General features: G+C 44.7%; 1 long non-coding RNA gene across 1 annotated transcript in view; it reads right to left on the reverse strand.

Moving 5' to 3' along the window:
• The window catches only part of LOC146805635 (uncharacterized), a 100,792-nt gene extending 87,450 nt beyond the window's left edge, over nt 1-13,342 (reverse strand). The window contains exon 1 of the long non-coding RNA XR_014967485.1: nt 13,188-13,342. This is a non-coding gene — a long non-coding RNA (uncharacterized LOC146805635). The remainder of the gene's footprint in view (nt 1-13,187) is intronic.
• Between the last annotated feature and the right edge of the window lie 1,957 nt (nt 13,343-15,299).

The raw sequence follows: 15,299 nt of genomic DNA on the forward strand, positions 1-15,299 counted from the left end.
GTTGCACATAGAGCAACAATTAGAGGCAAGATTAGTGGACACTAAACTCTATAAATTACTCTTGACATCAGGCACTTGCCTTTCAGCAAAAGTCTAGCCATTTTAAAGGTACTGCGAAGTGGACATACCAAGAGATTATGTGGGGGAGACGGTTAAACATTGAACTAGGAGGTACTCTGGTGGCCTTTGCCCTGGTTCCCTGTCCCGGGGCTGTGAATAGGGTACTGCTGATCCCTCCGCCTCTCCGACAATAATGATTGTAAGGCCCTGATTGTTGCGGTCAGCTGTCCTAACAACCGAGGGTGGGCTGCCAATTTCACCCCCCTTGCCCATCTGATAGTTAGTATTTACTACTCACCTATACTATTCACTGGCAGCGCGGGGCCAATTAGGTCAATCCTTTGTGCTTGTAGATTTGTTCATGTGTACCTTTGTTTTTTCTTTCTGCTCTTTGTTATATCATTGGCTATCACTTTGATCTCAATATTTCTCCTAGCAGAGCAATGATTATTGACCACCCCTTCGTAAAAGCAAGGGGATACCTCATGTTAACAGCTATTGTGTGGATTTACTGTTACACCTGATAAGATTGGAGTACATTGTTTAATACTAGAGGTGACTCTTTATTGCTATTTAGATGTTCTGTTGATTTATGATACAATGCTGTAATTTACAAGTTTAAAAATACCAATAAACAGAAGTTTAGAAAAAAACACAATCTAAAGGTACTAAGGCCATTATTTACAGGGATTTGATGTAGGGCAGAGCAGAAAGTCATGTTGCTGCGCTGCCCTATGCCAAAGTGACAGGGCAGGAATGCACAATATTTATGCAATACAGTGCATTCCTATACTTTTCCCCTGTACTGCTGTTGTTTCGGCAGCTTAAGCAGGCTCCCTTGCACCATGGTGCAAGGGTGCCTGTATTGTAGGTAGGATTGATTTGTGCAGGAAGGGGCTTCCTGCACAAAAACAACCCTAAGAAGCGTTTTCCTCTTGCTATGTGTGCTGCAGAATGCAGGACACATAGAAAGAGAAAGAAACAAGGAGAAATAAAGACATTTCTACTTGTTACCCCTTCCCTCAGGAGGCGTAATGATTTGGTGCTTCCCCAGTTTAGAGACTGACAGAAGTTGCTCCAACAGTTCGGGGTGGATTTTGTGGATCACATTTGCAAGGTTGGCAATGATGTAAGTGCTTACAGGGAGCTGTACAATTTATTTGCAAGGGAGCACATGTTCAGAGACTGTTTTCCAGAGCTCTGCCAACAGTGAGTTGATAGTAGGCTCTCTGACCTAAGGGAGGTTGCTAAGAAGGCAGACTGCTGCTCAGCCCTAAGATCAACAAGTAGATGGCGGTCAGGGTTCCCACCAAAAGAAAGAGGGGGGAGTTAAAAATAAAAAAAAGTTCTCTCAAGGCCCTCAAAACAATTCACAAGGGAAAGGGACTCAAGCCCAATCAGGCCACAAGAAATGGGATTATAGATAAGAACAGTTATAGTGGATGGATTAGCTGAGGTTGCCCTAGTGTCCCTGGGTGACAGAGAGATGGTGCCCAAACCCCACGTCTTCCAATACTTTAAATTATAGGCAGTGGGTCACTATCGATGGACAGAGAGTGGAGGCTCTGAGGGACACAAGAGCCAGCATGACTACAGGACGGAATCAAATGGTGTCCTCATAGCAGGTGATACCCAATATAGTCCACTAGATTTTAGTAGCAGACAACTCTGAGAGCTGCTACCCAGTGGTTCAGGTTTCCTTTAAGTGAGGGGGGTCTCTGCTTCCCTTAAGGTAGCTGTGAATCCTGCCATAACTGTGGATTGTTTATTAGGAAATTAATTAGAGCACACTCCCTGGAACGAAATGGATCACAGGTCACACCTGGAGATGTTGGGGGTACCTGAGTAGGACTGCATGACCATATGATCCATGGCTGCCCAGGAGGGGAGTCAAGGAAGCTGCCAAGAAAGGGAAGGGCATGTGAAACCAGCCCCTGAGACTCCCACTATTCATGTGGATGGGGTGCTAGAGGAGGATGCCCCAAAGCCTACTGGGGAAGATATTACCTCCCTAGAGGACATGCCTGAACCTGCTGGATGGCAAGTTGAGGAATGGGCTCACAAAGTATGAGTTCTGCAAGGGAAATAATGAGTGCTCAACCTTAAAGAGCATGAGGCTGCAAGCTGAAGCCCAGGCAGCGGGTGGAACCTCTGGAGTTCAGCTCATTTATTGGGAACATGACTTCCTGTATAGTGAGCATAAGGTACCTATGCATGGAGAAATACGTGTGTTGGGGGTTTCCCATTGCTACAGGGCCTTCCTACTGGGACTGGCTCATGAGATACCCCTGGCAGGACATCTGAAATAGGGCAAAAACGTTGCCAGTCGTGTCTCCGACTTTTATTGGCCCTGGAAGAAGACATCCTGCAGGACATGGTCCAACAGCCAGGCCAGTGGCAAAACAGGGAAAAAGATTAAGGTTCCAGCGAACCAATTACCTGTCATGGGCACTCCCTTTGAAGGAGAGGAAGGGGACCACCACCTTGGTGGACCTCAAAACCCCCAGGAACCCCTTAAGGATACTTCATATTAATCAACTCAAACCCCTCCATGAGATGTCTGATTTCACCATACTCCTGGTGACAGATGATGGCATGGAGGACGAGAATGAACATCTCCCTGACGTCCAATCTTCCTAAGAAAAAGATGGGTCAGTGGATGGTGTCAATCTTTCTCTTACCCTGACCCCAGACCTGTATAAGGACGTTTGCCAGTTGTTGGGACAGTTTGCCTCTCTGTTAGCCCTCACTCCTGGACATATACACCTGTGTACCCATGATATAGACATAGGGGAGAGCCTGCCTGTCAAAACCAGAATTTACAGGCTGTCAGATAAAGGTGAGGTCCAGTATTAAGGAGGAAGTATCCAAAATGCAGGAGTTGGAAGTGATTGAGCACTCCAGTAGCCCCTGTTCAGCCCAGTGGTGCCGGCCAACAAAGTCGCCTCACTGCGCACCGTCCCAGAACTCGGTTTCTATGTGGACTACAAGGGGCTCAACTCACAGTCACCATGACAGTCACCATAACTGGGGCACACCCTACCCCCCCCATGCTGAAGAATTTAAAGACAGATTGGCGACTACCAAGTTCCAGAGCACTTTGGACCTCACTTCAGGATATTGGCTACTTCTAGTATAGGGTAATGCTCTTTGTGCTCAGGAATGCCCCTGTCACCTTCCAGAAGTTGGTGAACCAAGTCTTAGGTTGGACTGAGCTCTCCAGTGCAGCTTACTTGGATGGCATAGGTGTCTACAATAGTTGCTGGGAGAACCACCTGCTTCACCTCCAGGAAGTACTTAAGGATGTGCAACAGGCAGGTCTATCAAGGCTAGCAAGTGCCAAATAATGCAGGGTTCTGTGGTTTACTAAGGTATTGTTATTTAAAATATTCATTAATGGTAAATTCAGATTTTAAGTCACAGCTCTGAAAATGCCCCTTTTAGAATGTTGGCATTTTCTTGTCCTAAACATTTGGTGCTGTAGCCTGTTATGGGTCACATGACAAGGTGTAGCTGGCAGTTGGTCTTTGAGTATTTCTCCCAGGCAGCATCACAATAGAGATTCTGGGTGTTGGCAGGATGGGCCATCTCTGACTTGATGGGGGGTGGAGCTGTCACCAACCACACTTGCACTTCAAAGGTACTGGCTAAGCTCACACACAAAGGACTTCACACAGTCCTATTGTGACCTCAGACAGACTGTGACCAGGGAAAGGAGGCAGGACATTCCAGACAGCTCTGTAGGGAGAAACTCCAGAAGCTTCTCCCACTTCAAAGTGGGCACTGGGTATAAACCTAGGACCCTCAGACTTACTCTTCAGATCACTTCTGGACCTCACATTGCTCCTGGGAACCACCCCTGTGTGGTGCAACGCCCCATATCAAGGACATATGGTACAATTCACAGATGACCTAACCTGGTCCCTGTATTCAGCCTAATTGGCGCGATCAGATAACCATAGTAGGCACTTTGTGCTTTTAAGCACTTCTTTTACCTACATCGATAGAATCGCATTCCTCCAGTTCTACTGATTGGCTTTTTGTGGTTTTGGTGTCAAATAATTTATCACATTTTACTCTATTTTTCAAAATTGGTGTGGTATATTTCTTGTGTTGTGTTTGCACGTTATTGCTGTTTGAATGCTGCATAAATACTTCATTGCCTCTAAGTTAAGCCTAACTACAGTTGTGCCAAGCCCAAGCTAAGCCTGACTACATTTGTGCCAAGCTACCAGAGGGTTGAGCACAGGTTAAGCTAGTGACTTTTTTCCACACCTCAGCACCAGCGCAGCCCCACCTCAGCATCAGCACAGCCCCACCTCAGCAGCAATTCAGCACTAATGCAGCACCACTTCAGCATCAGTGCAGCACCACCTCAGCACAGATTCACCTCAGCAGAGCACCAACTCAGCATCACTCAGCACCACCTGAACACCGTGCAGCACCACCAACTCAACATGACTCAGTACTACAGCATCACTCAGCACCACCTCAGCACCACCTCAGTATCACTCAGCCTCACCTGAACATTACCTGCGCACCAGCACACCACCACTTAGCATCACTCAGCACCACATGAATATCATTCAACATCACCTGAGCATCACCTCCGCAACAGCACACCACCACCTCAGCACCACATCGGCATCCCTTAGCACCACCTCAGTCTGCCCTCGGAATCTGGCAGCTGTTGTTTCTCCCCTAGTGTCCGTCCGCTGCTTCTGCTGTAATTCAAACACTATTTTCAACCTCCTCCTCCCAGAACAGGCAGGGAGAAGTTGCCAGCATTACAAGGACAAAAAAACTGGAATACATTTTGTATGTCAATTCTTTATTTAATAGGGTTGTTCAGCTGTACATAATGTCTTCTTGTTTATATATAAGGTAACAACAATGCTTATAACACTTGTTTATATAACTTTTCAACAAGCTGCACAGCAGCCACAATGCTCTACAACATAGCTTGAAGACATTGGCAAAGCCAATAGCTGTGGCTAAACACTTATAAGGTCCCAAAAGTGAGACCTACTGGCTATGCCAATACTTGTTTGCAACATGCTTTCATGAAGGGTTGCTATTTTCCAAATGTATATTGACACTGTTGTGATGATCACCAACAATAAATGACTACCTGGGTCAAAATATCCGGCACTCCACCAGTCGACCTCCCACATGGTCACCATTTAGAGATTTGCTTGGGACTCAATTCTTAAACTATCCTGCAGTGTCCTGAGATACAAAATAGTTGGTAGACAATTGTCTTTATCTGTTTCTCATGCTGCACCCACTCTTCCACACATTTGATACACATGGATACCACACTATCACCCATTCTTTCTTATCAGCAGCACCTTGTTATTTACTACTTTTTGTTTAAAATAATATTTCAATTGTGTGTTGATTACTCTTGTTAGTTATCTGTTTAACCTTATTCTGTTTCCTTTATGCTCAGTTTTTAAAGCACAATTTATTTTGTCCTGATAAATATTAATGTGGTATAAATGGCACTGAAGGGACCACTGTTCTGCTCATTTATGTTACCTTATCTAGGTACTAAGAGATATTAGCCAGCCGCCCTCAATTATTCCTTTATTTCATTACCCAGCCAGCACATTGAGAGCCCATTTCTATGCCTGGTGTTAGGACAAGACCTTTGATGTTACTAAAATTATATATATAATCTTCCTCTATTGTTTTGTTGGTGTGCAAATCATATTTTTTCTCCGCCCACTACAGTGTACAGCATCAGGCAGTGGCTCAGCCAAATTCAGCCACTGGCTAACTTTATAGTAAGCGACTGATTTTGCACTCCCACAAGGAGCACATCAGCACACAGATGAATTTGCTTCAGTGCAAGGAACTACTATAGCAATGTGCTCTTTTTGAGACCAAAAAGCATGTTTGTTTCTAGCTAACGTTATCTTTTTTATATTGTAGAGAGCCCAGCAGCCCCTCCAACACATTATTTTACAAAAACCAGGACAAAACAAATTAAGCATTTACAAAGCCAAAAGGCAGACAGCCTACACCTGATCTATTAGCTTTTCCAATGTGTGTGAGGTCAAAGCCTACCAGACAGTGCAGCTGCCTGGTTTGCAAAGACTTCCTGGGTATATTCAAAAAGCTTCCCTGGGAATGCATGCCACCCACTGCTTACCATTGGCTTTATGATTGTTAACTCACAGTTGCTTGCTTTCCTATTTGCTAGGTTTACTTTTTAGGCTGTCCAGTATGTCTTTGTCCTTCCCATGGATCCTAGCCTGTTTACTGTATTCTCCATGAGTGCTCACTTTCTGTAAACAGACCTATGATTTTTTTCTTATCATGTCATTCAAAGACAGAGGTCAAATGTCATGCTCTATCTCCACTGGGATCTTGGTAATTACTTTTCTTTCTCTGACTACAAATTGAGAGGATTTATGTGACAATCATGCTGGGTACTGGGGTAGTGCTTCCGGAAGGCTTGTTGGTGTTATTTTTCAAGCACACCACAAAATGTAAATGTCTGTAAAGAACCATGCAAATAGTTCTGAATATATCAGAATCAGGAAATATCTCATGAAGCTATTTTTTTATGATTGAGAATTGTGGAGGAAACAAATATTATAATACCACCAAAACAAATCACTACACTAAATGATGACATTTCCACACATTATCATTTGTGCCCCATATAGTTTTATCAGTAAACTGCATGTCTGTGCAAATATAATGGTTATTTCAACTGAAAATGTGTTATCTGTAATATCAGTGTGCTACCACAGCCTCTACACTATGCCATTCAGCTCTACACCACTCCACTCTACGCCACTCCACTCCACAACACCTCACACCACTCCCCGCTACTCTGCTCTACAACACTCGTTTCCACTCTACTCTACTCCACTCTATGCCACTCCACTCTACTCCACAGTACCCCACTCTACTACACTCTTCTCCACTATACCCCACTCTACTCCACTCCATTCCATTCTACACCACTCTGCTATACTCCACTTCACTCTCTGCCACCCCACTCTATGCCACTCTCCTCCACTTAAATCTATGACACTCTACACTACTTTATGCCACTCGACTCTATGCCACTTTATTCCACTCTATGATACTTCACTCTAGGCCACTCTACTCCGCTCTAAGCTATTCCACCCTACCCCACTCCACTCTATTATACTTCACTCTGGGCCACTACACTACAATCCATGACACTTCATTTGATGATACTCCACGCAACACCACTTCACTTACTTTATGCCACTCCACTCTACGCCACTCTGCTCCACTCTACCACATTCTACTCCTTTCTATGCCACTCTACACAACTTCACCCTAGACTACTCTACTCCACTTGACATCACTCGGCACTCACATCACTGAGCCAGTCCTCTCTACAATACTCCCTCTATGCCACTCTATGACAAATTATGAAACTCTACACCACTCCACTCTAGGACACTCTATGCCACTTTATTCCAATCTATGCCACTCCATGCCACACCACTCCACGCTATGCCACTCCACTCTATGACACTTACTCCACTCTATGCTATGCCACACCACACCACTCCACGCTATGCCACTCCACTCTATGACACTTACTCCACTCTATGCTACACCACTCCACTCTACTCCACTCCACGGCAATCCACTCATACTCCACTCTATGACACTTTACTCCACTTTATGACACTTTATTCCACTCTCATTATGATACTCAATGCCACTTCACTCTATGCCCCTCCACACTACTGCACTCCATTCTAGGACACTCTTCTTTACTCCACACTATCCCACTCCATTCTCTGGCACTCTACTCCACTCTGTACAACTCTACACCACTCCACTATACAGCACTCCACTCTACTCCACTCCCTGCCACCTTACACCACTCCACTCCTCATCACTCTGTGCCCCCCAACTCTATGCCCCTCCGAGCCACTCAACGCCACTCTATACCGCTACACTCTATGACACTCAATACCACTCCACTTTACAACACTCTACTTCAATCTATGCCACATTAACCCACGCCAGTCTACGCCACTCCATACCACTCCACGACACTCCACTCAATGACACTCCACTCTACAACAGTCCACTCTACGACCTTCCACTGTACCACCCTCTGCAACATGCTACTGCTCACCACTCCACTCTACAACACTTTACTCTATGACACTCCACACTGTACCACTCCACTCTATGGCACTCTGCAACATTCCTCTCTATACCACTCTATTCCACTCTATGACACTTTACTCTACAACACTCCATTCTATGCCACAACCCTCTACACCACTTTGTTCCTTTCTATGCCACTCCAGTCCCCTCCATTCTATGGCCCTCCACTCTCTGACTCCACACTGTATGACGCTCCACTCCACTCTACGACACTTTACTCTATGAAATTCCACTCTATGCTACACTTCTCTGCACCACTCTACACACTCCCCTCTATGCCACTCTACTCCACTCTGCGTCACTCCACTTTATGTCACCCTATGCAAATCTGTACAACACTCTATACCACTCCACTCTATGACACTCTACTCCAATATACGCCACTTTACTCCACACGATGCCACCCTATTCCATTCCATGATACTCCACGACCCTCCACTCTATGACACTCCACTCTATGACCATCCACTCTATGATGCTACACTCTATGACGCTACACTCTATGACGCTACACTCTATGACGCTACGGCCCATTACTCTATGGCATTCCACTCTACACCACACCACTTTAAGCCACTCTACACACTCCATTCAATGCCATTCTACTCCACTCTATGTCACTCTACGCGACTCCACTCTATGACAATCTACTCCAGTCTACAACACTCTACTCCACTCAATGCCACTCCACTCTACTCTGTGCCACTTCACTACATGACACTCTACTCCACTCTACGCCCATCCACTCGACGCCCCTCCAATCTACGCCCCTCCTCTCTACAACACTATATTACACTCTATGCCAAGACACTCTACTCCACTCAATGTCTCTGCATTCTAAGCCACTCTACATCACTCCACTCTGCACCATTCCACTTTACTCTACTCTATTCCTCTCTACTCTACTCTACTCCACTCTACTTTACTTAACTGTACTCTACTCTAATGCCACTCTAAACACTCCACTCTACATCACTCTACTCCACTCCTCGCCACTCCACTTCACACCACTCTATGCAACTCCACTCTATGACACTCTATGCCACTACCCTCTATGACACTTAACGCCACTCCACTACACTCTATGCAAATGTACTCCACTCTGTGTCACTATTACACGCTATGCCGTTCCATGACACTTCACTCTATGACACTCCACTCTACGATCTTCCACTTTACGACACTCCACTCCAATCTACAATGCTGTACTCTATGACATTCCACTCTACGGCACACCACTCTACACACTACACTCTATGCCATTCTACTCCTCTCTATGGCACTCCATGCTACTCCTGTTTATGACACTCTACTCCACTCTACAATGCTCTACTTCACACTCTGCCACTCCAATCTACTCCACTCTATATCACTCAACTCTACTCCACTCTATGCCCCTCCACTCTATGCCTCTCCATTCTATGCCCCTCCACTCTATGTCGCTATGCACCACTCTACATCGCTCCACTGTGCACAACTCGATTCCACTCTAGCCTACTCTACTCTAATCTACTCCACCCTACTCCACTCTAGTATACTTCATGACACTCCACAGTACTCCACAACACTCCAGTCTATGACACTTCATGACACTCCACTCCACTTCACGACACTCTTTGCCACTCAACGCCACTCCACTCTTCACCACTCCACTCCACGCCACTCCACAACACTCTGCACCCTTTCACTCTACGTCACTATACTCCACTCTGTGCCACTCCACTTCATGCTACTAATTTTAAGCCTGCTGAACATCAGCCACGCCAGTGTACAACATGGCTAAAACACATTGGCAAAGCAAAGAGCTATTTTATAGATGAGACCTATTGGCTTTGCTAATGCTTGTTTCATTATTGCAGTAAGGCCCATGGCACCCTCACTAAACCACTGATTCTTCTCCTGCCTCATAGGTGGGGAGATTACAATGCTGGAGAAAATAAACACGTGAGTGAGTCTGATGTTTTGTGTCAAACACTATTACAGAGGATTGTTTAAATTGGTGCAACCTAAAACAAACAGTCGATGCATTCCGAGAGCTCTTTGGGCGAAGTGGCTGTGAAGATCAACGTGTGTTTACGTGAAGTTGGTACAATCGGTGAAGGCCAAGCCTGGAGGCAACTCTTATATAATGAATGCTTTTGCTGCAGTATTCGGCAACACGTTTTCTTGTGTGCAAAGCTCAGTTCAAAAACATTTGGCAAAGTGTTGCGCAAAAAATGTACTGCTTCGTAAACGACCGACTATAACCACGCATCTAAACAATTTCAGGCTCGTGATATCTGGTTTTCCACTTACTCTAAAGAAAATCTAGATCATTGTTCACGCAAATGTTGGTGGCCATACAAAGTGGATTTTTTTAAAAAAAATTATCTATTCTCTTTTCCAAAAGTGAATGCTCGGATTGACGGAAAATTATTTAAAATATGTGGTGCTCAGCTGTCTTTCGGTCTTTCAATTAAATTAAAACCCATTTTTTCTTATGTTGGTTATAAGAAAGTTTCAATAACACACTTATGGGCATATTAACAACGCTGCAATATGAAATTATCGCCGCTTTTGCGTCCGTTTTCGGGCGAAAAGAGGCGATAATTTCATCGCCTTCTTAGCGCCCGTTTCCAGCATGCGTAACTGCATCGCTAATGAGATGCAAAGTAGGCGTGGCTGTGAAACCAACCAGGGAAAATATCGCGAAGGCAGCTTCGCGATATTAACAAGGAAGGGTAGCGATTTTTAAAATCGCGTTAAGTATGCCTTAACGCAGGAATTTAACGTCTGTTAAATTCCTGACTAAGGCATACTTAACCTGGGGGGTGGATTCTGTGGCTAAGACCACAAGCCCTATCATCTAGGATATCGCCGTTTTCCACCATGGAAAACGGCGATATCCACACTCTCTCTGGAATTTTTATCGCCTCGGCGATGCGCGTTGTTAATAACGCGCTAACCGGGCGATAAATTCCAGAGATAGCAGGCAATAAATATGCAAGCGCTAAGCGCGCTTTGCGATATTTATCGCCGGCCCTTGTTAATATGCCCCCTATCTCGCTACATCTGGTTATATGTATTAACTGTGATAGCAGGGCCTGCTCTATAACAGCGCCAAGATGCCTTTTAGGTGTACGTTCACGCTTTACAAATAAAGAATTGAAAAAAAACATAAAGGCAACATGGAAGTGTCTTCTGAAAACCAGTTCTTGAGGAAAAATAATTAACTGAGATTCCAATGCAACTAATGGGTTTAAAGCACAGAAGACACATCAAAAGATAATTGAAATAATAAATTCAACAATGAGACTGGTTTGTTCCAGAAACGTTGCTTGGCATTGTTTTATTCCAAGACAGAGACGTGTTGGATTGGGTTTAGGTTTTAATATTACAAGGAACATTATAACTGTTTTTTGTATTGCTAATAACTTCTTTAGATCAAATTTGAAAGGTAAGTTCATACACGTTCACTTAACGAGCACTTTCTAACAAAACTGCATTGTGCTTCGGGTCAGTTCTGCAGTTCCTTTCTTTCAGACAAAACTATTCAAAGCCTAAATGCAGCAGAAACAGGTCAAAACGACCCCGCAAAGTGAAATCTTCTAACAGAAGCTGAACAGCTTAAAGTGTCGCTCATTTTCAAGTATATTAGTAACAGGATTTGGGACAAAAGAACGGGCAATCGAGACTAAGTTGAACAGAGATAAGAAACAATGAATGCAGTGTGCTAACTTCGTACATTTAGTTAAACACAATGCCACAAACCTGAAAATGTGAAGTTTAAAAAGTAGCTTACAAGCAGATCAGATATTGAGCATGATAAACACACAAATAAAATCATTATTTTGACTTGAGAGCCTCATTCGCAAGACTTTTGCTGTGACTTCACTTGAATACTGAATTGTACAAGAAAGCCAGGAGTACGCCGGGACTTGTGCAGACTTACTCCTGGGTTCTATAAATTGTTGTTTGTGCTTACTTTTATCTGTGTTCACATGCAAGTTTTCAGTTGTGACTTGAATTCTCATCATGCATCCTTTCCCTTAGTTATCTGCTCCTTTCTGCTCAGCCAGTGTGGATGTGATGTTTTGGAACGCTGGAGTACCAGGTGAGGTAAAGAGATGCTGGAATGCCTGGTGTGGTTGAGAGTGTCAGTTGCAGCGCGTGGGCTGAGCAGGAAGGAGGCTGCACCTGGTGGGGCTGAACTTCCCATCTTCTATTTGCCATCTGAGTATCCTGTAAATAAGCTTAATAAACCTACTCGCGTAACTTACTCTACAGCTACCTTTGGACTTCTTTTGGATTGGAACAATGGTGGCGATTTGAAGTAAGAACCTGCGTGTTGTGGATGATAGATTGTATGTTAACCTGCTGAAGAAACTGGAACTAAGGAACCTTAAGTTTGAAGGAAAAGAAACGTCCTGGTTAGCACCACAAGTGTCCCTCATCCTCTAGACAGCCTGCAGTCTGAGGCTTTTGACTTTCTTGAACTCAATTAACTTTATGTACTGATGCCAACTTGCCAGTCTGCCCTGACATACTGCAAGAGATTTCAACAAGTGGTGGAAGCCCCTGGAGTTGCTACAAGTGTAGACAGAACCTGTTTACTGAGTCAGCAAGAGCAACCGACAGTATTTACTTTCAAAGGAATGGGCAGGATTTCTTTGAAGCAGCTGCATGTATTTGGGGGCAATAGGCAGAGTTTATTTTAAAGAAACTGGCAGCGTTGTGAATATATGGCATTTTGTTTGAAGAACCGGCTGCACGATTGCGGTGCCACCAACCATGAAGGTACATTGAAAATTAAATAATACAGGTGAGTTCTGCAACGCTGTGGTGGCATTTTGACTTACACTTTGCCATGTTTTTGGTAGTGCAGAGTGCATGACCTTGTGCCGTTGGGTTTCCGCAGGATGTAAATGGGCCGCATGACTGTCATGGATACATGGCTCATGTTCACTTACCAGGAGGTGATGTGAAGTTTGAAAATACCCACGCGTCCCTGCATCATGACTGTGTTCCCTCCTGCTGCCATCCCGAGTGTATGCTGCGAGCACTGTGACACACCCTGCAGGAGACAGCAACAAGCGTCACTTGGTGGCAGGCCTTCGTGCTTCACCCTTAGAGTTGTGGAGTTGCGGGATAGGGAAGGAAGAACATGATTTCCGAGATGACAGCTGGGAGCCCAACAACTAGACCGCGTATCGGTCGGCGCACTGCTGCCACTATGCAAACAGGAAGTGGTGTGCGGTATGGATCGGAAGCATGAGGGGAGCGAATTTCTGGTGTTCTTTGGCCTTCATTATATCTGCTATTTGGAGATAATGATTTGGAAGCTTGAGCATGTACGTTAACTCGACAGTGGACTAACACCTGATGAGGTACAGACGTGAGCGTGGAACAGGAGAGAAGGGGACATTGACGGTCCTGCACAATACTTAGGTGCTCCTGCTGGATTGGTTGTACAGAGGGTTGAATATATGTTTGGGTGAGAAATCTCTCACGAAGGGGAACTAGGAAGAATTTTGTGATCCTTTATACTTTCCATCTTACGCTTGTGAGTAATGCTCTAGTGCATATGTTTCAAACTATCTTGTTATTCTACTGCCATGTTTATTTGATGCCATATTCAGCTTATGCTTATGTTGATTCATGTATGTTTGAGTTCTTGTGTTTCAGGCTTTTGCAGAGGTTGAAGAATTAGCTGAATTTATGAGATATGGTGCATGTCGTATTGCATGCAGAGTACTTGTTTATTGATGCTTACATTGATTTCCGGAATCTGTGTATTTTGTCATGCTGAGTGTTTACCCTGTTAATGTAAGCTGTGCAGCATGTGTTATACAGAATGATTGTAGTGTTGTATACTCTGCCATGGGGCCAGGTGCCCTAGTATGCTTTGACTGAGACATATGGTCCTGTCAGGTGTGCAGACAAATTGTTGTAGGGTTGTGTTCCTTAGTACTGTGTTGTAGGGTCATGTACCCTAGTCCTGCATTGAAGGGTCATGTACCTTAGTACTGTGTTGTAGGGTCATGTACCCTAGTCCTGCATTGAAGGGTCATGTACCTTAGTACTGTGTTGAAGGGTTGTGTACCCTAGTGCTGCGTTGAATGGTTGTGTACCCCAGGGCTGCGTTGAAGGGTCGTGTGCCCTAGTACCGTGTTGTTGGGTTGTGTACCCTAGTGCTGTGTTGTAGGGTTATGTACACTAGTACTGTGTTGCAGGGTCGTGTACCCTACTACAGTAAACTTGGATGACAATTGTATGACTGTCTTCACAGAGCTGCGAGAATGCCTTTGTAGGGCACCAGCTTTGGGAATTCCGGATTATAATAAATGTTTTGTGTTATTCTGCACTGAGAGAGAAGGCTTAGTTCTCTCAGTATTAACACAAATGCATGGAAGCAATCGTCGGCCTATCGCCTCCTTCTCAGCGACCGTTGATGCCATTGCGGCTGCTTTGCATGGATGTCTGAAAGCAGTTGCATCTACATGTGTGAGTCTTGAATAGTGTTAAATTATTGTCATGGGTCACCCACTGACAATATTTGTGCCCCATTCAGTGGAGATACTGCTGGATCGATCTCGAACACAGTATCTGACCAATAGTCATCTGATTAAATACGAGCAGAGTTTGTTGGGTGCAGAGAATGTGACTCTGAAGAGATGTACAGTGTAGAACCCGGCTACTTTGTTGCCATTGCCTGGAAATGAGAATGTGATTGATGAAGCTGCCCAGGTTTGTTTAGATGTGACTGAGCTGTGTACAAAACCACGTCCTGATATCTCTGATGAGCTGCTGCCTGAATCTGATCGCGTATTGTTTGTGGATGGTTCCTGTTTGCGTGACAATGAAGGAAATCTGAATTTTGCATAAGCTGTGTGTACAGTTGGAGGTGTTGTGAAGCTTCATGGTTGTAAGGAGTGTTCTCCAAGCAAGTTGCAGAGCTTATAGCTCTGACACGAGTGTGCACTGCTTCATAACAGCTCCGAGTTACAATTTACACTGATAGTCAGTATGTCTTTGGAGTCGTACATAACTTTGGGCAATTGTGGTCACAGTGTGGGTGCATG

Source organism: Triturus cristatus, chromosome 8 (genome assembly GCF_964204655.1).
Source record: "Triturus cristatus chromosome 8, aTriCri1.1, whole genome shotgun sequence".
In the NCBI taxonomy this organism is placed as follows: Eukaryota; Metazoa; Chordata; class Amphibia; order Caudata; family Salamandridae; genus Triturus; species Triturus cristatus.